The sequence below is a fragment of the Lissotriton helveticus genome, chromosome 5_1 (genome assembly GCF_964261635.1).
Source record: "Lissotriton helveticus chromosome 5_1, aLisHel1.1, whole genome shotgun sequence".
Taxonomy (NCBI): Eukaryota; Metazoa; Chordata; class Amphibia; order Caudata; family Salamandridae; genus Lissotriton; species Lissotriton helveticus.
The window spans coordinates 1,129,665,981-1,129,691,607 of NC_136065.1; the positions used below are offsets into that span (position 1 = coordinate 1,129,665,981).

Genomic DNA, 25,627 nt, shown 5'->3' on the forward strand with positions numbered 1-25,627 from the left:
CTCAGAGCTTTAAGATCTAACCATCTTAATCTGCTGGTAGTCCAGAGGGTTAAGTGGTCATGCATGGGTGGTCGTCGGCTCTCTTTCCAAGCAGCTAAATTCTGGAACCGACTCCCCGAGAACATCCGGCTTGAATCCAACCATCTTGCTTTTAGGAAACGGCTAAAGACCTTTTTGTTTCGCTGAGTGATACTGTCCTGTTGTTCGGTCTAGAAGCGCTGGGATGCCTCTGGGTAGCCATGCGCTATATAAGCATGTACTTATTCATTCATTCATTCATTAACTGTCACCACTTAATATCCACGCATGAAGGTGGAGGGTGTGCAGGATCAGGTGCAAAACATTACCCTGTTGCTGCAACAGAAGATCCTCTCGAAGAGGCAGCTTGGCTGGCAGACCGATGGTCAGGTTTAACAGCTTGGGATAGCAGACTCTCCATGCCCAATCCGAAACCACAAGAATGACTTAAGCCAGTTTATTCCTGATCTTCTTAAGAACTCTGGGCAGCGGTGGTATTATTAAAAAAAGGCGTATAGGAGGCCGGAGCTCCACTTAAGACAAAAAGGTTCTCTGAGCTAGAGTCGCCTTGAAAACTCCAGCATGCAAAACCGCTGACATTTCACATTCTCTGCGGTGGTGAGCAGATCAAGATCAAGGCTCTCCCTACTGATGAAAGAGATCTTTCACCACGTCCTGATGGAGACACCATTCGTGATCTGCAAGGCATCTGCGGCTAAGTTTGTCTGCTCTCACGCTCAGAGAGCTAGCAAGGTATTGAACCACCAGCAAAATGCTAGGACATTCCAGCCATGTCTACAGGCGCAGGACCTGATGACAAAGGGTCCACGACCCTACCCCGCCCTATTTGCTGCAATATCACATGGCAGTGGTGTTGTCCATGAACATCTACACCAGTCTTCCCATGATCGAAGGAAGAAAGACTTTCAGTGTCAAGCAAATCTCCCCGAGCTCCAACATGTTGACATGGAGATCAGACTCCACATGAGACCAGAGGCCTCTGAACTCCACCTGTCCTAGATGGCCACTCCAGTCAATAAGAGACCTCATTCGCAAATGCAAATATTAGAATATACATATATGGAAACTGATTTTGTATAAAGGCCTCCATCTTAAAAGCTGTCAAATTGTGGCTAGCCAATGTACACCCTTGCTTGTCCTCGAGTTTCTCTAAAAACTGTATCTCCTGTTCAGTGATGTCATCAGTGATTTCAATGACCCTGTCATGAGTGATGTAATATGTGAGGTCATAAGCAGTGTAATGCGGGGCATGAGTTATAGTTAGCTCAGCTAACTATAACTGCTGAACCTCTCTGGTTTTGTACGAGTGAAATGTCAGCCTAACTATAACATCCGTGTAACCTTTGTTTTTTTCAGTGAATTTCTAAGGTTTTTCAAAATCTATTTCCCAACTAGAACGTCCATGTAAACTATGTTTTTTTAGGTTTTTAAATTGTATTTTCTATCTATCTAAAATGGCTCTATAACGTGTATTTTTATAACCTTGTATTTCCTTCTGTGTATTAATAAGTGTAGTTTTTTACATTTACATTTTTTGTATTCGCTGCAACGTTGCGATCACATTGCAAAATCTCAAACCGAATGCAAACATTCAACAACCACCACCACATAAAAAACTTATAACTTAAAAAATTAATTCTAACTATTACAATACACACATTACTAACTTAAAGAACGTTTGTAGACATATTTGTAGTAACTTAAAAAAAAAAAAAAAAACAGTGTTTGAACCCTACTTCCTGTTATTGCGATGACGCCGAGAGTCGTGATGACTTCGGTAACCTCAATGATCGCGGCTTTTTTTAAGAGGTGTAAAACACATATGCACACATTTTACAGTATTTTAAATACTAGGGGTTTATCACGGCACTGTTTAAAGTAATAATTTTGTAGTGAGTTAATATAAAAACAATCATTTAAACCGATTTTCTGTTTTTGTGGCGACGCCAGGCGCTACGATAATATCTGTTGCCGGTATCACTGAAAATACGCTGCGAAATGACAAAACATCTTGCAGTGTGATATTTTCCCCTCCTGAGGCGGAAGCAGGGAGGTTGTTGTGTCGCTATTCTTTTTAAAACGTAACTCTGGCTTGATTAATAAGATTTTTAAACCTGTCACCTCCCTTCCCCATCTTATCGCTACGTGGGCCACTCTCAGCCGAGTGTTGACGCTGAGTAGTTCGGTCCCGGGCAGGCGAAGCTCCATAGTGGCCATATTGGGTGAGTGGAAGCGCTCGGAGGCGGTCTAGCTGCCGCATAAAAGGGGCATCTCTGAGCCTGCGCACGATCTTGCAATGTGATATTTTCTCCTCCTGAGGCGGAAGCCGGTCGCTATTCTTTTTAAAACGTAACTCTGGCTTGATTAGTAAGCTTTTTAAACCTGTCACCTCCCTTCCCCATCTTATCGCTACCTGGGCCACTCTCAGCCGAGTGTTGACGCGGAGTAGTTCGGTCCCGGGCAGGCGAAGCTCCATAGCGGCCATATTGGGTGAGTGGAAGCGCTCTGACGCGGTCTAGCTGCCGCATAAAAGGGGACGGATATGTCTCCGCACAGCGGACGCGATCAGCGGACGCGCCGGACCTGTGCCGGAGTTGTGCCAGAGTCCTGCCCGTCTGCGCCCGTCCGCACCAAGGATGCGCCGGGGGCCGGGACGGCTGTACCTATAGACACCTATGGGCAAGCTAGTCCCCTTTATACCTTACAGGTGCTACTTTCATTAAAACCTCCTGGAAGAACCTGCCACTATAGGCTTAAGCCCCGGAAGGTTCCTAGACTCTCCCAGATGTCAGTGCCTTGGAGGAGCTACCTGCTCCCCCCCTGATCCCTCGCCACAAACAATCGGGGCTAGGTAAACCCGAGCTCCCCCCGCAGAATACACAGGCGGGTTTCCTTATTAGTGCCCGGTCCTTGGTCAAAAACAACTTCGCCTTCAGAGACTTTATCTCGGACAGAAGCCCCGCCTGGACATTTGTCACAGAGACCTGGGCCTCTGAGACCTCCGGGCCTGAACTCTTGAATGCTATCCCAGAAGGTTACTCCCTGGCCAGAATGGATAGGGCTGTTCGGAGGGGTGGAGGATTGGGAATCCTACATAGAACCTCTATAAAGTGCCGCATCGAACATTTGCCTTCAGTCTCTTTTCAGGCTATGTACTTTGCCCTTAACCCCGCCCCCACGGTCACCTTCGCAGGAATTCTGATATACAGGCCTCCAGGCCCTAGGGCCAGCTTCAGCCTTGACCTACTAAAAATGCTTGAACCCTATATAGACAGGCCAAACCTAACAATCTTGGGGGATTTCAATTTCCATTTGGAGAATGACACTTCCGCAGACTCTATCCACCTTCTGGATTCCATGGCCTCTTGTGTGTTTACACAGGGTGTCATGGGCCCTATCCACTATGCTGGACACACGTTGGACGGCGTTTTTCCAACGACCCCAGATTAAGGATAGGGACCCCCCCCTCCCCCTATCCTGGTCAGACCACATGGCCGTCCCTTTTGCTTTCCATACCCCTCATTCCACCGCTGCGCCGGCAGACCCCAGCAGATGGGAATTCAAGAGAAACTTTCGGGGGATAAATAATGAAACCCTAGTCCCACTATTGTCCCGCTCCATGACCTCTTCACCTAAAGGCATCGACGTGGCGGCTCTGGACCTTCATAACACCATCTCCAAGGCCGTCGATACTTTTGCCCCGCTTAAGCAGCACTACTCCGCAAGGAAACGCCCCACAGCACCCTGGTTTTCAGACACCCGTAGATCACTCAGGCAGGGATGTAGGAACCAGGAGAGGCTTTGGAGGCTCCACCTTGACCCCCTTGAAAAAGATAATCATAAAAGACTCCTTAAGGAGTATAAAAACACGGTGCTGGCGGCAAAGAAATCCCACTTTATCAAAATTACCACCTATCTCAGCTCCCCTCGGGATCTATTCAAAATTGTGGATTCCCTGTGTGCCCTTCAAACTCCTGACCCCATTGTTGCCTCACAGGACCTCTGCGACCAAATTTGCACCTTTTTCCAGGCGAAAATTACAGATATCCATCTAGGTCTAGAAGCCCTCAACCATGATCTAGGGCCCCCTCCCGACATGATGGCACCCTCTGCAGATATGATTTCTGTCAGACCTCAGGGTAGCTATCTTACCAACTTTCCCTTATTAACCTTAGAGCAACTTAATCTGCACCTGGATGCTCTCAAGTCGGGATCGCCCCTTGACCCCTGCCCTCTTAAAATCTTCAAGGATTGCAGAGACACTCTACTCCCTCCCTTCCTGGAAGTCATCAATCGGGCAATTCACGAGGGTGTCTATCCGGAGCTGTGGAAACTAGCCATTGTTAAACCCCTCCTTAAGAAATCCACTCTAGACCCAGGTATCCTCAAGAATTTTCGCCCCATCTCCTTGCTCCCTGCCCTTGCGAAAATGCTAGAAGCCGATTTAAACACTCATTTGAGCGCCTTCTTAGAACACACCAGCCTCCTTGACCCATCCCAACACGGTTTTCGGAAGGCACACAGCACCGAGTCCGCCCTCACAGTTGTCACTAACAACATACGGGCTTAGATCGACAGTGGCAGACCACCTTGCTGGTCCTGCTCGACCTCACAGCCGCTTTTGACACCCTGTCCCCTTCCATCTTGGCCATGCGCCTCGAGGAGATAGCAGTGGAGGGACCCGCGCTTAGCCTTTTAACATCTTTTCTGGCTAAACGCGAACAGAGGGTCAAGCTGGGCAACTACCTCTCCCCCATCAAGCCTGTGCATTGTGGGGTTCCTCAGGGCTCGTCCCTGAGCCCCACGCTTTTCAATATTTATGTAACACCTTTGGCTAGGCTGGTCAGATCCTTTGGTCTGGAAGTCGTATCTTACGCGGACGACACCCAGATCATGGTCTCCATCTCGCAAACCACAGAAATCACTGCCCGTAATTTTAGAGCCTGCATGGAAGCAGTTGCAAACTGGATGGCGAGAAATTACCTCAAGTGAAATGGGGAGAAAACGGAGGTGCTCATTTTTGGAGGCAAGCAGGAGACCTGGTCTGCTGACTGGTGGCCCTCCGCTCTAGGTGCCTGCCCCACCCCCTCTCAGTCGGCCCGGAATCTGGGTGTAACTTTTGACTCCTCGCTTCGCTTTGACATACAGGTTAGCAGGACTGCCTCAACCTGCTGTGGGGTCTCGCGAATCTTAAAGAAAATTGCCCACTATCTTTCGATCGAAGCCCGTAAACAGATTACGGTGGCCCTCATAACCTCAAGATTAGATTACTGAAATGTACTCTATCTAGGAATTAATAAACAACTTGTCCAGCGTCTCCAGATTATACAAAACGCGGCTGCAAGGTTCGTTGTTGACGCTTCTAGGCGGTCATCAGGCTCCTCCATCAGGAAAAACCTGCACTAGCTCCCCGTGCAAGCAAGGATTGAATTTAAGGCCTTGTGCCTTACTCACCGCGCCCTGCATGGACTTGGGGCAGAAGGGATTTGTTCTCTGGTGTCCCGTCATATCCCCGACAGGGCCCTTGGCTCAGCGAATAAAAATCTCCTTGCCATTCCCAGAAGTACCAAAGCAAGGTGGGGCGGGAGGGCCTTCTCCTCCCTCGTTCCAAGGATTTGGAACTCCCTTCCTGTGGAGCTCAAGGCTCAATCATCCTATCTCCTCTTTCGGAAGGCCCTGAAGACTTGACTCTTCAGTGAATTCTATTGCTAGTCGGCACGCCTCCTCCCCCTCCACACTGACTTCTTTCCATCCTTAGTGCTTTGACGCCTATGGGCTAAGTTGTGCTATATAAGGCTCGAATCATCATCATCATCATATGCAGACATTCAATAGCTACCACCACATTCAAAACTTATAACTGTAAAATGGATTATAACCAACAGACTAAACACATTACAATCTAAATGACTGTATAACAGCATGCCAACTCCCTTAAGATCTCTATAATATAGTGCATAACACTCTCAGTGTAATCTATGACTTCATGTATCACTGTATCAGTAAGTCTCCCATTCACTGTATAAGTATTGGAGTGAATCGGTAAGACAGTACATCAGTCTAACAATGCTTCTTTAATGAACTGACCGACTACCATAGTGCATTTATGAGTGGGTGCATCAGTGTCACGATGGGTCTGTAATTGGTTGTGTGGGTCACTGAGTGCAACTGTGAGTGGGTGCATGAGTCTCTGAGTGTATAACGGACTGTGTGCATAAGTCTCTGAGTGGGTCTATGAGTGGGTGTCTGAGTGACTGAATGGGTGTATAGCAGTGGATCTCTGAGTGGGTGTATGAGGGTCACAATGGGTCTATGAGTGAGAGCAAAAGTGCCTGAGTAGGTGAGTGAATGGGTGCATGCATGAGTGTCTGGGTGGATGCATGAGCCTTGAGTGGCTGGGTGAGTGGCTGGGTGAGTGGGTGAGTGAGTGGCTGGGTGAGTGGGTGGGTGGGTGGCTGAGTGGCTGAGTGGCTGGGTGGGTGAGTGGGTGGGTGGGTGGGTGGGTGGGTGGGTGGGTGAGTGGGTGGGTGAGTGGGTGGGTGGGTGGGTGGGTGAGTGGGTGGGTGGGTGGGTGGGTGGGTGAGTGGGTGGGTGGGTGGGTGAGTGGGTGGGTGGGTGGGTGGGTGAGTGAGTGGGTGGGTGGGTGGGTGGGTGGGTGGGTGATTGGGTGGGTGGGTGGGTGATTGGGTGGGTGGGTGGGTGGGTGGGTGGGTGAGTGGGTGGGTGGGTGGGTGTTTATCCAACTGAGTTTATGAGTGGGTGTGTGAGTTTCCGATTGTATGAGTGAGTGAGTCCATAAGTCTGAGAGGATCGGTGAGTGAGTGTGGGAGTGACTCATGGGTGTGTGAGTGTGTTTATGAGTGTCTAAGTGGATCCATGAGTGGGTGTAGGAGTGTCTCAGTGAGCCTGTGAGAACATATGCGAGTCTCTGAATGGGTCTGTACATGGATGTGTGCTCTCCGAGTGAGTCTGTAAGTGGGTGTGAGAGTACCCAGTTGGGTCTGTGAGCGGGTGTAAGAGTTTCTAAGTATGTCTGAGACTGTACGCATGAGTCTGAGTGGGTCTGTTCATGGGCCTGTCACTCTCTGAATCAGTCTGTAAGTGGGTGCATGAGTACCTGAACGGGTATGTGAGTCAGTGCCTGAGTATCTGAGTGGGTAAGGGACTGGATGGATAAGTGTGAGGGGGTATGTGTATACGTGTCTGACTCAGTTTGTGAGTGCGTACATCAGTGTGTACAAATATATACTTTTTTATATTCTCACTAATGTTCGCGATGACTACGCTATATTCGCAATGTCCCCGCAATAGTACACACGGGCAGCGCTGTCGGTCGCGGTGTTGTCGCGAACATTGTGCGTGATTAAAAAAAACTATTTTGAACACATAACTTGTGTCACTAACACACCCATTTCCCAAACATGGGGTCAGATTATCTCTACAGTGACCCCTAATGTTAGCTTTCACAAAAATTCCAGAAGGATAAAATGGGGGCCGCAACTTTCTATTTAGGTTGCGTCCAGTCAGTCACAGCATTCCCGATGGCATGTCATCCGCGATTATTTGCGAAATATCCATAGCTAGAGATATATCCAAAATGTTCGGCTTAAGTTTCTCAAAAATAACTGGACGGATTTGCACCAAATAACAAAAAGCACAATCAGCGTAACAACATATATTTGTGTGCCAAATTTGGTGTAATTCCGTCCAGCTGTTAAGGCTGTAGGTTCCTATGGGAATTAATATTACAAACGCACCATTTTTTGTTGCGCCCCTATTTCTCGGTCCCCACTGCACGGATCACCACCAAAGTTTGCATGACAAAGAACCTACTTTGACACTTTTTTCTGAAAATTCCATGAAGATTGGTCTATAGCTAAATACTGGTGACCGCCAGTAGGTAATGTATATAAGCATGGAGAGAGCCAATTTTTAATATAGATTAAAAATCGCATCTCTCAACGCTTCATTATACAGTCCAATACATACAGCGGTCTGCGTTCATTTAAGTATGAGGAATTCCATCATCATTGGTGGGTTCACAGGCATGATATGATTTGGCCACCATACTGGTGTTGGTCAGAGAGATGGAATATGCTTCATACTGTTATCAAGGATCAGTTGCCACAATGAGCTCACCTCCATAGGCAAGTAGAAAGTCTTCATATGCACAGCTTGTCACGTTGTTTGATAACAATTGTTCATTCAGCCACACTGTTATGTTATGTTATTAGTTTATTGAAGCGCAACAGCTGCCCCAGCAAAGAGGCGTCCCGGCGCTAGTGCACAGTGAGGTGGAGTGGATAGAGCAGGCCAGAAGGGCAAAGCCTTTAGGGCAGGAGAACAGAAAGGTCTTTACAGCTTTACGAAAAGCAAGCAGGTTCTCGATGCCACGAATGGCAACCGGAAGGGAATTCCAGAGTCTGGCTCCCAGCACCCGAAAAGAGCGTCCACCCATACGGCAGAGCCTGCTTTTAGGGATGGTTGCAAGGTGCTGACCAAGGGAGCGTAAATTACGTTGTGGGACGTACAAAGTCAAAAGAGGGCACAAAATGGCCGGGCTCTGAAGTTTAAGGATTTTAAATGCCAGACAGAGCGTCTTAAATTTGATGCGATATTCCATTGGGAGCCAGTGCAGTTTTTTGATCGTAGCTCTGGCAGAGCATCTTCGAGGAAGACCAACCAGGGTCCTAGCAGCCGAGTTCTGAACTCTCTGAAAATGGGCTACTTCCGTTTTGTTGGCACCTAACAGGAGGACACTGGCGTAGTCTAGGCGTGACAGAATGATGGCTTGAACCACAAGCTGACGCATGCCGGGTTCAAAGAACCCCAAGATGGGACGGAGGCTCCTTAATAGACCCACACAAGTCGCTGCCACTTTCTTAGTGTGGGTCTGGAGGCTCAAAGAGGGATCCATCCAGACACCCAAGTTTTTCACTGAGGCCTTGGGAGCAGGCATCAGACCTAAGGAGGGAGGCCACCAGTGTTCATTCCACAGGGTCGTATTCTTCCCCAGCAGCAGAATCTCAGTTTTACCGGCATTCAACTGGAGACAGTTGTTGGTCATCCAGTGCGCAACTGCAGCTATTCCGTCCCTAAATCTAGTAGCATTGACAGATGGACTCTCAGAGAGTGTGACGACTAGCTGAGTATCGTCAGCATACGATACCAGCGTCAAGCCCCACTCTCTGGCAATCGCCGCAAGCGGCTGTACATAAAGATTAAAAAGGGACGGGCTAAGCGCTGAGCCCTGTGGGACACCCTGACCAATATGGTGGAACTTGGATAAAAAGGGAGGGGCCGAAACCCTAAGAGATCTGTCCTGAAGGAATGACTTGAACCATTTCAGGGCGCACTCCCTAATACCAAATTCCTCCAGGCGGCGAAGCAGGATCCCATGCGACACCGTGTCAAAGGCAGCGCTGAGATCAAGCAAGATCAGCGCTGCACTCTGACCGGCGTCGAGGATCTCTCGAAGGTGTTCGGTGGTAGCCAACAAGGCAGACTCTGTGCTGTGACCCGGTCTGAACCCATTTTGAGATGGGTCCAGGATGTCATTTTGGTGCACAAATTGTTCAAGCACAGAGTTAGCATGGGCTTCAGCGAGTTTAGCCACCCAGGGGAGGAGGGAAATCGGCCTGAAGTTCTCCAGTCTGGATGGATCCAAGGTTGGCTTTTTTATGATCGGGGAGACCCAAGCCTGTTTCCAAGCATCAGGAACTGTTGCTGTAGAAAAGAACAGATTAAGAAGAGATCTGAGGGGTAGAAGAAAGAAATTCAGGGAATCAACAATCGCCGGGCTTCCGGATTTAACTTTTTTACAGATTATAGCCAGTTCATCCGCATTGATCTCAGGGATACAGGCCAAGACCGCTCCCTTAGAACTAGGGCAGGTGTAATTACCGGGCTCAGAAGGGTGCTGCGGAAAGGAGCTATATATGGTATTGACTTTCTCAACAAAAAAGGTGGCCAGATCCTCACACTGTTGTGCCGAGGTGATGTTGGTGGATGGAGTTCTACTGTCTTGAAGTTCTTGGACAAGTTTGAACAAACATTTGGTGGGATTAGGGCTGACCTTGATCAGCGTAGAAGGCGGCATGTACAGAGCAGATGGCTTTATGGTAAAGTTTCAACTTGGCCAAATACAACCGTTTATGCTCATCCCTATATTCACGCCTCCAGAGGCGTTCAGCTCTCTTACAGTCTTTCCTCCAGGCTCTGAGGGCATCATTGTACCACGGGTGGGATGGTGACATACGCCCTTTAGTCCATTTGGCAGGGACGAGATCATCCAGTCCCTTCACAATCCAATCCTGAAAGATGGAATATGCGGCGTTGATATTAGGCTTCTCACGACCGGGAAACATCCCCAATGTAGTCTGGACATCGTCAGATTTTAGTTTGTGCCACGGTCTTTTTAGTACCCGGTTCAGCCCCAATGTTTTAAAAGGGTCGCTGACTTGCAAGGTAGCTTTGATCAAAAAGTGATCCGTCCATCCCATGGATTTAGGGGTGTCGACTCTAAGCTCCAAGATATTAGAGAAAACAGGGTCAAGTATGTGCCCCGCCACATGAGTGGGAGTATAATAATAATAATAATAATAATATCCACATTTGTAAAGCGCACAATCACCCGTTAGGGTCTCTAGGCGCTGGGGGCCGTCGGGAAGATTAAGCAAGCTATTGCCCAGAGTCACATGGTGCTGGGCTAATCTGCCGCCGGTGCCGGGGTGGACAAAGGGTTCCAGTTGCAGGGCCATTAAATCATTTAAGAGATTCCTGATAGTAGCATCGTGATTGTGGTCGAAGTGGAGATTTAAGTCTCCTAAGACATTAAAATTGGATGGTCCAATTACTAAGGAGCTCACTACTTCTATTAAAGATTGAATTAATTTTAGGGCCGGTCCCGGGGGTCGATAGATATAAAGACCAGAGAACGTAAACTGGGAACAAAAGGCAATCTGGAATCTGGCACATTCACAGTCGCAAATGTCAGCTCTAATAAAGGAGCATGTATATTGTTCCTTAAAAATAACAGCAATCCCGCCACCTCGTGTCTCTCTGTTGATTAATTTGATCAAGTAGCCGTCAGGGAGAGTGAGCTTTGGTAGGCTGGTGTCCGTGTCATGCAGCCAGGTCTCGCAAACAAAAAGGGCATCAGGGGATTCCTCAAGCAGAAGCGCCTGTATCTCTAAGTAATGTTTGGCGAGCGACCTCACATTTAGCTGTAGGACTGTTAGCTGAGTGAACTTATCTGCCCTCGCATTCTGTCCGACCAAACCTGGCCGAGGTAACATGAAACAGCATGAGTCACAGGCAAAATTCGAGTCTCCAACACAAGTCGGCAAGTTATTACACACCTGACCGTTGTTCACTCGGACCCCCATGAGATCAGGACCAGGGATTCTGGCGAGAGGCGATGGCTTGGCGATGACGGGCGCAGACGGGCTTGCCTTTGGCGCGCCTTTGGCGCGCCCGCTGCGCTTCCGAGGTGGTGATTCCATTTTGTAGTGACGAGGGCAGGAGGGGCCGAGCACTAGTCTGCTCGCCCTGTTCCTGCTCCTCACCCAAGATGGCAGGCCCCTCGGCAGCACCTACTCGGCTGCAGTGGGGGAGGTCTGTGAAAGATTCTAAAACCGGGCAGCCAACTCTGCTCTGCAGCAGTTCACCGCGTAAATAAGCACACCGCTATGGCCCCGAGATCATTGGGTGGCATGGTAAGGAATACAGGGCAATAACTGTTAACTAGTCAGATCAGCAAACAGAGTTAAAATACGGAGTTTAAAATGTTTAAAAATGCACCAGAACAAAGCGCAATTCAGTCAGCTTGCAAGTCCCCGTTTTCCGCCTCAGGACGCTACAATAAACACACCACACACATTTAGCAATCAAATGGGGGTGTGAGGAGCTGGGCTTTTGTAGTGACGCGGGCAGGAGGGGCCGAGCACTAGTCTGCTCGCCCTGTTCCTGCTCCTCACCCAAGATGGCGGGCCCCTCTGCAGCACCTACTCGGCTGCAGTGGGGGAGGTCTGTGAAAGATTCTAAAACCGGGCAGCCAACTCTGCTCTGCAGCAGTTCACAGCGTAAATAAGCACACCGCTATGGCCCTGAGATCATTGAGTGGCACGGTAAGGAATACAGGGCAATAACTGTTAACTAGTCAGATCAGCAAACAGAGATAAAATACGACGTTTAAAATGTTTAAAAATGCACCAGAACAAAGCGCAATTCAGTCAGCTTGCAAGTCCCGGCTTTCCGCCTCAGGACGCTACAACAAACACACCACACACATTTAGCACTCAGGCTCCCATAGCGATATGAGTTGCAAAACCCCTCGCCTGCCGCTGAATATTATAACAAGATGAGACCGCAGAAGTCAGTCAAATTAGTGACTTCCATGGAATATATATATATCATCAAGAACTCCTTGAGTGCCCTGCAGTGTTTTTTGAGCATTGATTTATCCGCGTGAACTTCATCGTCCATTGAACTCCTCCTGCAAAGTGGCAATCAAAAGGGAAATAGAATTTCACTGCAGTCCTTTTCAGATTTTTTAGCCACCCTCATTCAGTGTCTTGTAATCAATGTTAGAGACTAAGGGGCACATGCATCATTGGTTTTTGTGATCGCAAAGGGGCAGATTCGCAGATCCCAAATGCAAAAATCACTATTTAGGTAATTGCAAAATTTGCGATTACTTAAAGTGCAATTGCATTTAGGGAATCCCAAATTGCGATTCTCTAAATGCAAAGCATCAAAAAAGAAAAAATAGCGATTTTGCTATTAAGAAATGCAAATTACCATCAACTTTAACTTGATGGTAATTTGCGAATACTTTGAAAAATGCACAACAATGCGTTTTTCAAAGTTACATATTACACACACACATGCCATTGGGGCATGTGTGTGCGCAACATGGGTGTACATAATTTCAGGGGTGCAACAGGGTGTCCTTTTGGCACCCTTGAAATTGCTTGAGCAATTTGCGAGTACCTATAGGGTACTCGCAAATTGCGCATGCAATTACCATTGATTCCTATGGGCCTCTAGGCTCATAGAAATGAATAGGAATCAATTCCTTAATTGCAACTCACAATTTGCGACTCGCAATTAAGGAATTTTAAGGAATCGCATTTTTTTTGTCAATCCTTCATGCATTGCATTTTGCGATTTGTAAATAGCGAAATCGGTAAAATTTGCTATTTAGAAATCGCAAAATGCGGGCTTGATGCATGTGCCCCTAACTGTCATGAAAAGGGCTGCAGTGGAATTCTAGTCCCCTTTTGATTGCCACTTTGCTTTGCAGGAGGAGTTAAATGGACTACTTAACCATCAACAATCAAATACCTTCACTAAAAGCATTTGATAAAGGCTTGGTTGCCGAAACGCATCATGCTATGCTAGTGCAATGGTGTGCATTTTTAAATATGAGGAATTCAATAAATGCAATTTTATACTCGCAGATTGCTCCGGTTTTTCCTGGTGGAAGGAAAGTTGTTGGGAATATATATATATATCCAATTACGCTGCCCCGTGAGCAAGGAGCTCCGAAACGAATTGGGGCTTAATGAAATATCCAGCGCTGTGTCTCGTTGTGCCTGAATAAAGGACTTAACCGTGGTGGCTGAGTTCGCCCGTCATTGCGTGCACCTCATACTGTGGCAGCGTAATTGGGGATATGGATATGGATATGGATATATATATGTTACACTGACAACGTACTAAGCAGAGCAGTTCAGAAAGCTAATGAAAGACCTAGAGAATCCTTACTTCCAATGAATCAAGTGAGCACAATGGAGGAGGGCTGTGATAGGGAAACTCCAAGGCTAGTGACCACCTACAGTATGCAGGAGCACAAGATTAAGGCTATCTTAACAAAAAACTGGCCCACAGTGTTAACAGACAATGTCTTGAAATATAGATTACCTGAGAAACCAACGGTGACATTTCGGAGATGTAAAACGATGGAATCCTATCTATCAAAATCTATGATGGAAGGAACCTCAGTTAAAACATGGTTACCGGCTAAACAAGGATTTTTTAAATGTGCAACCTGTCGGGCCTGCAAATTTGGGGTTAACACTTCGAAATATAACACTCCATTCAGGGAACAAGAACAAGAACAATTAATCAAAGGAAATTTTGATTGTCGTACAGATTATGCGGTGTACGTTCTCACGTGCACTTGTGGCTCAGATACGTGGGCAGCACCATCAAACAAGTGCACGTGAGAATTTTGCAACACATAAGGGCAATCATCAATTGTGATCCGGCTTATCCGGTAGCTAGGCACTTCAAGGCCATGCACAATAAAGACATTAACTGTTTAAAATACTATGTAATTGATCACGTCCCGATGCCCAGGAAGGGAGGAGATAGGGAAACTCTTTTGAGACAATTAGAGACTAAATACATCTTAAATCTCAACAGCAAGTTCCCTCAGGGCCTCAATTACACAGAGGATCTACATACATTTCTTTAGATCAATCAGTTGAGTAGTCGCATATTGTCTTATGTATTTATATGATTTACAGCCTTACACTCACTGCCTTTCCTTCTTTAAACTTGCCTCCACACTCTGTAGCTTATTGAAAAGAGGATCCTAAAGATAGATGAAATAGAAAGAAGGAAGAAAATAACTTCACACGGGTCTTCTTTTGCCAATGTGATGAAGAATTCTACAGGATGGCAGAACTTTGATTGATCTGGATAATACTGATGGAAATAATCTGTATAATAGTGAATCTAATTATGTGGATATATATTATATGGGTTGAGTAGTGAAATCCATTTGTTATGGTGTCCCATTGATCGCTTATGAAAGCAACTGCAATACAATATATGTTGAAAAAACTAACTTATCTGCAAAAAGCCTCACTGTATATATATACATATATATTTTTTAACACAATTGTGTAGTATTCACTACCATGAGCACTAAATCTATATATATATTTTTTTGACACAGGATTTGAAGTGAGCCTTTTTTTGACAACTGGGATCAGCTGTTAAATGGTCAAATACGAATTAAATTGAGTATTTTTTGCACATTTACATATTGGAATCTGGTATAGTTTTTACGGATAGCTAATCTGCACATATGCGACTGCATTAAAGCAGGAAAGTTGCACAAAGGGTAATACCCTAACAAACTAGATAATGGTAAAAATTAGGAATAGAGTATTCAAGTTTACAGATCGGCACATTTTGTACATACATTCTTAGCATTCAAGCTGCAAGAACCTTTGAATTGGATGTAATGAAAACACATTTAATGCACTGTGTATATAGTAATTAGTTTTTTTTAAAAAATGTTATTTAAAGAAATCTTCTACATTACAATGTCATTTGCCATATTAACTTACTTTTGTAAATTTGCACAAATCGAGTCTATGTTTTAACAATAACGCATTTATGCGGCTATAAGATGTCAAAACTATCATGATAAATCCAGAGGGTTAAATGCTTCAAATGTGCTTTACCAGCAATGTAAAAGCCACTCATCCTGTTTTGTATGAGTATGTTTTCACTTTCTATGAATCACGTGGTGTGCTTGATAAAAGGTCTCCGGTACCACTGATCCGTTATGTGAACAAGGGTAGTCCATACCCGAAACGCGTCAGGCCAGTGAGAAACAAGGGGATAATAAACTAAACCTTTTGTACTGGACGAGCTGTGTGGTGATCCTTGTGTTCTGCGTGCCGTGCGAGCAGCGTGGAGAAGCAGGAGGAGTGGAATATATAGGTCACAAAAGGTTGCCCTCGGGCAGGAAACGACGAGTACCAGAATGCCGTCCTTCTACAGCCTATGAGGGCGGGGCTCACTAATTGAAATAAATATGTGCTCGCAATCAATGCCGTCTGTTTCCCGTTTGTGCAGCCAGTGATCAAGGGCGTTAGAGAGCCCGAAACGCGTATGGCACCGAAAGTGAAGTGATTGTGCCAGACCGGGTGCTGTTACCGGTGGCTGGTGTGCGGTAACCCCTTCGAGAGTGGAACTCCTACGAGGGCGACCTTTTGGGACACATATATATATATATATATGAAATTCCTTCACATCCCGTGTAGAGTTTCTTGCACGGCGAAAGTCACGGCACCACAGCAAAGGTATTGTTTTAAAACGTGATTTATTTCCACACCATTGTGCAAAACGAGCAAATATAGAATGGTCTATGCATTTCGGCTACCACTAGTCTTCTACTGGTCCATATAGTCCCTCGCGTCTAGACAGTATTTGTAAAGTGCTTAGTGTTTTACCTCTTGTTTGTGTTTACTATTTTTGAGTGACTAGACTGCTAGCCCTCTTCAACAAACATGGATCAATTCATCCTCTATTTTGACATAATTTGTAAAGTACATTTAGGTGTCAAAAGGAAAGTGCAGGTGCAGGATAACAAATATTTTTCAAATTATACATTTAAAACACAGAGCCAACATTTCATATGATTTTCTAAAAAGGGGGGCCCCTTTGTGGCTGGATAATTCTTATTCCATCATTCTTTAAGTCTATTTTATTTTTATTTTTTATTGCATTTATAACGCGCAACAGGTACCCACAAAGGGTTTCCCGGCGCATACATGAACTAATTCTGTGGTTCTGCTGCAAATAAGACATGTTTTAGATGTTAAACAGCCAGGTCTATGTCCCCATATTCATTCAATGCATTTCGGATATCATGATCAAATGTAAATACATGGCCTACAAAGGAGGTCCACTATAAAGCATATCTCTTCAATTCATATAATGATTAAAAGGTTTACCAAGTTAGGATATATAAAATGTAAAGTTAAGATCAACATTCTTTTTCATCTTCATTAATGTTTTCTTCTATTTATAATTAATCGGTGTAATCTATAAAGTGTGACGTACGGTTTTAAGACCAAGATTAATTTAAATCATCATTAGAGTGGCCATTCAAGAGAGATCTATTATTCACAAATCCACCAGTTGTTCACGTAAGGGGACATAGAAAAACCAAGGTAGAATTAATCCACCCTCCTGATCTTATTCTTGGAGTAATAGAACTAGCTCTGGTTTAACTATATTGTACAATTTTATAAATATATTTTGAGACTGACCGCTGAATTCAAACACCAAGTTAGCATTTTTTTTTTTACTCCTGAGAGACTCCTACAGCGACGCAATTATAAAATACATGGGGCCCCTTATATCTTATTTTCTTTCCATTTCAAAGATATTGGGACAAAATCCCGGAGCCCTAAAATCACGTCCGCAACCTTTCTCCTCATTTTGCAATCAACCAATTACATCCCTCAGTCCCAGGGAGCCGGTCTTGCAGGGCGAGGATGCTCGTTTTTGTCTTTTTTTTTTTCTTCTTCATACAGTGCTAGATATCAATAAATTTCTAACCTTAATTTTTCTCAAACAGCTGAGCAGATGCCAAACCACAAAAGACATACTATGTATGCAGCTTTCTGTCAAACTCTGTTATTCCATTGCTGTACCGTTGCATAAAGTTTCTATGGGGAACAGCATGAGGAAATCACCTTTTTTACAACCTCACGGGACAGATCACCCTGAAACTTCCCAGAAAGGAGCTGAGGTGGGTGACATGTTTTTTTTAGGTCTCGCCTAGCGACGCAGTAAAGCTGCTCGCTAGCGAGATCTATGGTCACCCACTTGCTTTGCGATGCGGGACAGGATAGGTGCGCGCGCTCCAAAGACATCAGCTGTGAACGCGTTCGGCAGCGTTAGCTGAAGTGGCAGGATAGGCCATGTGCACGCTCACGGCATCTCTTTCAGACAGCCGATGCACGCTCATGGCCTCTCCTTCAGCGTGCGCATTACAGACATGTCTCACCGGTCTGCAGGTTCCCGGTCGTCTCCTCGGCACGCCATGGGGCTCTCCTCACCACTCCAGAGCCCCGTCTTGCCTCTGGTGCCATCCATGCAGTCTGCCTCGCTCTTCGCCCGGTCCCTCTGATGGGGCCAGGACTTCAGCATGGAGCCTGCAGGGTTCCGGAGATCCTCTCCGGCTGTTGCTTCCTGTTTGTTAGGCAGGCCCCGCCCACGTCCCAACGAAGGCTGCCCGACGTCCAGTTTCGTCGGCATCTGCACCGGAGGCAGAGAGTGCGCCCCGCGATGTCGCCTCCATATATGTGCACTGCACAGCATGGTAAGTGTCCTCCAAACAATGCGCGCTTTCCATCATCTCTCCATTAGCTCTGTTTCTCATAGACCCCTCTTCTGCCTGGCCATCCCTTCCTTCCTTCTGGTTATGCCTGAGACCCACTGCGACATTTCTGTCCACGTCGCCACATCCACTAATCTCAGCTTACTACAGGCAGACCACAAAAAGCTGGCCAACAAGGTCAAATGGAATAAATTGGCACTGGATGATCTTATACCCCAGCAGACTATGCACTCCACTCAACTTGAACAATTCCAGCGCCAATTGAAGGGCTTGCAGGACAGGGTGGACGATGCGGAAGGGAGGTCCCGCTGAAATTAAGTTTGCATACTTGGTATACCGGAACGTTGCGAGGGATCCAACCTTACACAGTTTGTGGTGGACTGGCTGAGAGACCATGTAGCGAGAGAGAGCCTAACACCGCTGTACAGTGTGGAGAGAGCACATCGGGTGCCTTCCAGACCCCCTCAGCCGGGTGCGCCGCCTCGCCCGCTGATAGCACGCATGCTGCACTACAAGGACCGCGACACTATCCTGCAGGCTGCCAGAGAGAATGCCCCTGTGCGTTTAGAGAACAGGACAATTTCACTTTACCCGGATTTCACCCCAGCAGTCCAGAAAACTAGAGCTACATTTTTGGGGGTGAAGAAAAGCCTGCGCAAACACAAGTTGAAATACGCACTGCTCTTCCTGGCTAGACTGAAAGTTGTCTTCGGTCAGAAATCATACTTTTTTGAGAACCCGGAGGAAGTGGCAGACTGGCTTGAAATAACTTTTACACATGAAACTTCTCAGACTTCACTGCCATCAGGACAACTGCGACGAGCCTCCCCGATACGAACGGCTGGACTGCCCAAATCGGGTCATGGCAATACCATCAGAATCAGAAGGAATGCGCAATAGACTTCTCTGGGGTAAAGCAGACTTTATTTTGAAATAGGTAGGCTTTTTGCGGTCAGCCAGTCTGAATGACAAGTAAGGGGAATGACGGGACTTTTCTCTTGTCTTTTTGGTTCCTAGCGGCGTCCTCTTCATCCACTTCATCCTTTGTTCTCCAGGCAGGGCGTAGGTTGAGGGACTCAGGAACCCCAAAAGAAAAGGTATCAAAAGGCAGGGGTCATTTTTTTTGTAAGACGATGTAATGAGGGAAAGGGTGTGAGGGAGCAATCTGGCTTACCAAGTGATAAGACGGCAAGCGGTGAGGAGTGACGGTGAAGGGATGGGATATTTACATTATGTACAGTACGGCGGTAAGCAGTTGATGTTTCTACTGGTGAACAGCTCTCGTACCTGCGTCAGCCACGCTCCTCCTGGAGCGTGGCTAGGCAAAGCGTGTTCCCTGTGGCCTCCTGGTTTTCCCGGCAACTCTCGTCTATCCTCCTCTCTTTCAGTGTTCGGTATTTTCTCCTGGCACCTTTGTTCTCCGTCTTGGTCTCGGTTCTTTGACTCTCCGCTCTCCTCTCGCTCCTTCCGTCCTCCGGTGTCAACGCACACTGTGTTCCGGGTATCGTGGTCTCTTATTGGACCCCAGGTGATGAAGTCTTCCCAGGGGGCTTTGTCTCCAACCTGTGAGCTCCAGTTAAAGGGACCATCGTCAAATTACGCTGAATCCGCTTCTGATGCCGTCAACCACTCGTCCTGTCCAGGAGAAAGCAGAGGGGATATAACATCACGGGCCTCCCACCAGTCTTTTGTCAGCCCCATTGTTTCCCTGCTTATGTCTGCCTCGTGACACATGGTTACTATGGACTCTGGCCCAACCTTGGAACAGATCACGACCAGCCAGAAGGATGCACTCCTTACAGCAGCGGCTCTGGCGGCTCATGATGCCGAGGCTGTTGCGTCTTCGGAACACTCATCTGATGCCAACATGGTGCGCTCTGAATCTGCCACTAGCATAACGCTGTTTCCCTCAATTACTGCCCAGGTTGCCAGAGACTTCTAATATTGTGATCCGGGATGCCCGGGAGTGGTAATGTATACGAAGGATATGCACTGTATGTATTACTGCTGATGACTGCTTTGTGGGTCCAAAGTACATTTGCTTTAAAGGGAAGTGTGTTAATGTAACCAAGACATACTCGAATGTACATTACGTTGTCTTTACAAACTAACGCAGTTCAGGCCTCCACCCCCCAGGCGACTGCGATGCCGCATTTTCTGTTTGAAGTCCATGTTGGACTTTTGTTCTTTGTTTGGTGCTCTGTTGTTTTATGGGGGAACCTAGTATTAAGGAGTTTCTATGTAGTGGCGTGCTCACAGTTTTTATCTACAGGGTTTCGGTTTCCACAGGTCACACTGCAATTACGCTTTCTGCACCGCGATGGCATTACATAATACATACACCTACTGCACATGGAACATGAGGGGATTAGGCTCAATTCATAAAAGACACCGGGTTCTGGCACAACTTACTAGAAGGAAGGTTGCTATAACCTATCTACAAGAAACTCATCTTAATGTTAGCGAGGCAGACAAATTGCTGAGAAAATGGAGCGGGCAACTATTTGCTACAACATATTCAGCTTTCTCCAAGGGGGCGGTGGTGTGGATGCGGAATACTGTCACTTTCAAGCTCCTAGAGCAGAAAATATGCTGCTTCATGGCTTATTGGATGGGACACATGTGGTCATGGACTGTATATATGCACCAAACAGTGACCAGGATAAATATCTGAATACATTGGGAGCTGCCTTGACAGACTGGGCTGCATATCCCTGGGTGAGAGGGGGCAACTTCAACGCTGAGTTAGATGTTGACTTAGACAGGTCTCATCCCCGCTCCATGCCACTGAAAGCAAGAAACAAGCGGAGGCGCTTGGGGGCTGGAAGGAAGGTTGGAAACTACATGACGCATGGCGAGCAAAACACACTAGGCACAGGGAATACTCCTTTTATTCACCACCACATAGACTACACACTTGGATCGATCGATTCCTATGTTCCGGCGCCCTGTTAGGGTCCATTACTTCGGTGCTCCATATGGGGAAAACCGTGTCAGATCATAACCCAGTGGAATTAACTATGCAATGGGGCAAGGTTCCAACTCCGATACCAACTTGGAAACTGTAACCTGAGATGTTGGAGGATCAGGTCTTTCGCAGTGCCCTTTCAGAAGCGATCGTACATTATTTCTTGGAGAATACGGGGTCTGCTAGCTCCCGACAGGTAGAATGTGATGCCTTCAAAATGGTCATCAGGGGGGTAGCAATTAGCACTAAGACAGGAATGCGACTCGCTCTTATAGAGCGACTTACGGAGATAGAGGGCAGGTTGACCGCGATGGAGGGGGAGGCTGCGGGGACGAATTAACAATTGACACAATTGCGAGAGACTAACATTCAATATGCGGAGCTACTTGAAGACCTACGTGTTGTGGATTACCGGTTATACGCGCAAAAGCAACACACACAAGCTGACAGGTCAGGGCCATTGCTGGCACGGTTGGTCCGAAACGCCCCCTTGCCCACACCCATATTAGAAATTCGGAACAAAGTAGATGTGGTAGTAAACACGCAATTAGACATCAATACCGCGTTCAAAGACTATTATGAACATCTTTACGGTCCACTGCCTGGTCTTATTGACACAGACTTTGAATCATTCTTTGATGGTTTATGTGTCCCCCAACTTACACAACGCCAACGTGATGACCTACTACGACCAATAACAGGGGCGGAAATACGACAGGCGATTAAGGCATTTCCGCGTAATAAGACTTCAGGAAGCGATGGCCTATCAGCCGAATTTTACGCAATGTATGCCGACTTGCTAACTCCTCATTTGCAATGTTTTTATCATGAATCATTGGAGGGAAGCGGGCTCCCCGCTACTACATTGCAGGCGTTAGTGGTTTCACTATTAAAGCCCGGAAGGGATTCTTTGCTTATTTCGGGCTATAGACCCTTATCACTCCTCAACACGGACTATAAAATCCTGAGTAAGTTAATGGCCACTTGCCTTAATCAGTTTATTCCCGAGCTATTACATTCTGATCAGTGTGGGTTTGTACCTGGTAGGAGCACAGCACTCAACATCAGACGGCAACACCAAGTTATATTAGGCACACGCGGCACGGGAACTACGGAAGGCTGCATATCCCTTGATCTGAGGCAGGCGTTTGACTCCTTACGATGGGATTATATGTTCTATGCTCTCACACGCTTTGGCATACCTGAGGAGTACATAGCATGGGTGCGCTTACTATATACGAACCCCGCGGCGCGAGCACGCACAGGTCGGTACGTCTCAGGACAATATATAGTGGCTCGGGTCACCGTTGTTGTTCATCCTGGAGTTGGAACAACTTCTACACAGACTCTGTACTTTCGCAGTCTGTCAGGGTATAACGCGTGGTCATACGTTCCACACTGTTTCGGTGTATGCAGATGAACTCCTTCTTTACATCAGGGATATGGGCGCTGATCCTCATCCAATGCCCTCCATTTTTTAGTCATTCCAAGGTGTTTCTGGTCTGGCTATCAATGCTGCCAAGTCGTACTCGTATTTCTTTGACAGCGCTGAGAAGAGCGGACACTTTTGGTTCGGTCCCTGAGCCTTCCACATAGCACCTGATACCTTTAAATATCTCAGAATACAAATTTATCGCAATAACTCGGACCTTCTGGATGGCAACCTGGGGTGTGTGATTGCCGCTCTCAAATCCCAAATTCGGTTCTGGGTCTCACTGTTCCTGTCGGTGGCGGGCAGAGTAGCTATCACAAGAATGATACTATTGCCACGGCTCCTTTACTTCTTTACCAACCTACTGTTACTTGTTCCCACAAGATCCTTTAAAGTGTTGAACTCTCTGGTGACAGACCTAATATGGGGTACAGGGCGTGGACGTGTTAGTTTGGAGAAATTTCAACTTCACGAGAAACAAGGGATGGGGGTGCCGGATCTGCGTGCGTATTGCTATGCCAGCCAGTTGCAGTGGCTGGCATATTGGCTTGCAGGAAGCAAATTTGCATGAGCTGGATATGTCATCACGAGATAAAGATAAGGGGATCATCCACAGGCTCTTACTACCACAAGCCCCCCTGCTGACGTTGACACCCACTTATTGAAATTAGCTATTACTTATTGACGGAGTGTGGTGAGGTATACTGACGGATGGCACCGTATGCCCCCACCATTCCGCTGCTGGGCGTCTCCTCACGTTCGGGACTAACCTCAAACCGGGCCCTACAGGCGTGAACTGAGGCAGGCATCACTACACTAGGAGACCTTTTTACAGAGGGTGTACTAATGTCACATGAAGTGTTTGTACACGTACATGGTGCCCCAGATACGTTGTTTCTAATACACGCACATATTTCCAGATATATACGCATCACATGGTCGCCCGAAGATACTTAACCACCCACGAACACACGACTTACCATGCAATACCTAGTGGGTAATGGGGCTCGACTGACAAAATAGCTAACTCACGGGATTCGAGCTGAGAGAGCGATCTCATTACAGCCGCTGCGCGACAAGTTTACGGTTAAGGAATGGGACACTATATTGGGGTTCCCCAAGAAGGTCTCCTGTAACCCCAAATTTAAATGTATTCAATTGATGTTGTTACACAGGGCATACTTAACCCCACACAGGATGAGCGCTATGTTTCCCGGGGTGAATGATGACTGCCCGCGCTGCCACGCACCCAACGCGGGGTTGGTACACATGGTATGGGCTTGCCCTAGACTGGGACATTACTGGGCGACAGTATGCAAAATATTGACGGGGGTGGCACCGGTGCGCCAGAATGACACCTTGGAATAATGCATACTGGGTCTGGCACCCCGTGAAAAGGAGGGCAACCCTGCCTCACGTTTTGCTAACCCTGAGCTCCTTCTAGCCAAGAGGTCCATACCACACGATGGAAGGCCGCGAGAGCCCCGTCCTTACAGGAATGGAACACAGAAATGTTGAAATGGGGGCCGAACTGAAAAGGGAGGAATATAGAGGCCTAAGGAAAACACTGATTTCGCTGAGCTGGTATGCAATGCTAGAAGAATACGCTGAGATAGATATTTTATCCTACTAGGATATGTTGGGGATGTCACTTGGGGGACTGATCCGCGGGTACTGGACACTTAGGCGCCTTTCATTACCTGTGTGTTATGCTGGGTAAATTAACAGGACTGTGCAGTTCAACTACGACAGACTTTGGAACCAAGTTGCAGACACCTATGGATATGGACGATATACAAATGCTATTTTTGGATGATGAGGGCCGAGCTGGCAGGGAGGGAGGGTAACTGATTTTTTTTGTTGTTGTTAAGATGTTTTAACTACATTGCATCCTGATAGCTTTAACAAATTGCCATCCGTTTCGCGAAACTTCTGATTTAAGCGAGAATGCTGAGAATGATCTGTATCGGCATGTCGTTCGAGACTTAGTTTAATGATGCTAATCCGCTGTATGTTGCCATTCGAAGACACTTACGGATGTCCGACATTGTTAATGTATATTATCCTTCGCTGGTTGCAAACCTGTCATACTATGCCATGTGCTTATATGTCCTTATATCGCTTTACAATGTCTGGCTCACTGTTCTGTAAAATCAATAAAAGCAAATAAAAATTTTTTTTAAAACAGGACGCGGTACAACCAAGCTTTCAGGTTTAAAAGTTAAAAGCCGAGGCCAGATGGATCTAGAGACTGGCAAGAGGAGAAAAACACCAAAATAGGTTAGCAATCAGGAAGAGACCTTTGACAAAGTAAAAGGCTTTATATTTCTCGCTTTCCTCGCACATACTACCTCATTTACACACACCTTTTTCTACAGTGTGTGACTACAAGGCTCCCCTCGTTTACTCGTCCATGAAGATTTATTATCCCCAAATTGAAGGAAAGGAGTGGATGTAGATGCATGGTTTGTTCACACATACACACATGATCCCCTTTGCAGTGAAGCCCCATATTGTTATCAAGTTTCAGTGTACATACACATGTTTGCAGCCTACACACAGTTGGCACAGCTTATCAATACGAGGAGACTATTGTTCCTCTTTATGTTTGCATGCATGTCCCTTATGTTTGTTACCATTATTAATTTGTGTCTACGCGTCTTTTTCAATTTTAAGTGTGACAGGACCTCATGATAATTATAGGATAAGCAAATCATCGCTCACCAGCAGAAACTTTAAACTGGTATTGAATGTGTGTATACTTGAGGTGTGTGAATGCAGTCCGGGACTCATCCGAGGTAAATGCAGGGATCCCAGTCCTGATAAAAGCATTGAATCTCTCTGGGTCAATAGTAGGGCTAAAACACATTAAATAACTGGATGCGGGAACAATAAAATCTCTTATGCATTCTATATATTTTTAACCTTCTCATTACAACCAGACTATTGAAGACGGAATCCCTAGGGTAGGTGTGCGAGATTTGTATTTCTCCCTATCTGAATCCTCAACCTCATCTCCTGCAAGTACCCACCA

The 25,627-nt window shown here is 46.6% G+C and overlaps 1 protein-coding gene across 1 annotated transcript in view; it reads right to left on the bottom strand.

Moving 5' to 3' along the window:
- XPNPEP1 (X-prolyl aminopeptidase 1) overlaps window positions 1-25,627 on the bottom strand; it is a 410,780-nt gene that overhangs the window by 295,089 nt on the left and 90,064 nt on the right. The window lies entirely within an intron of this gene.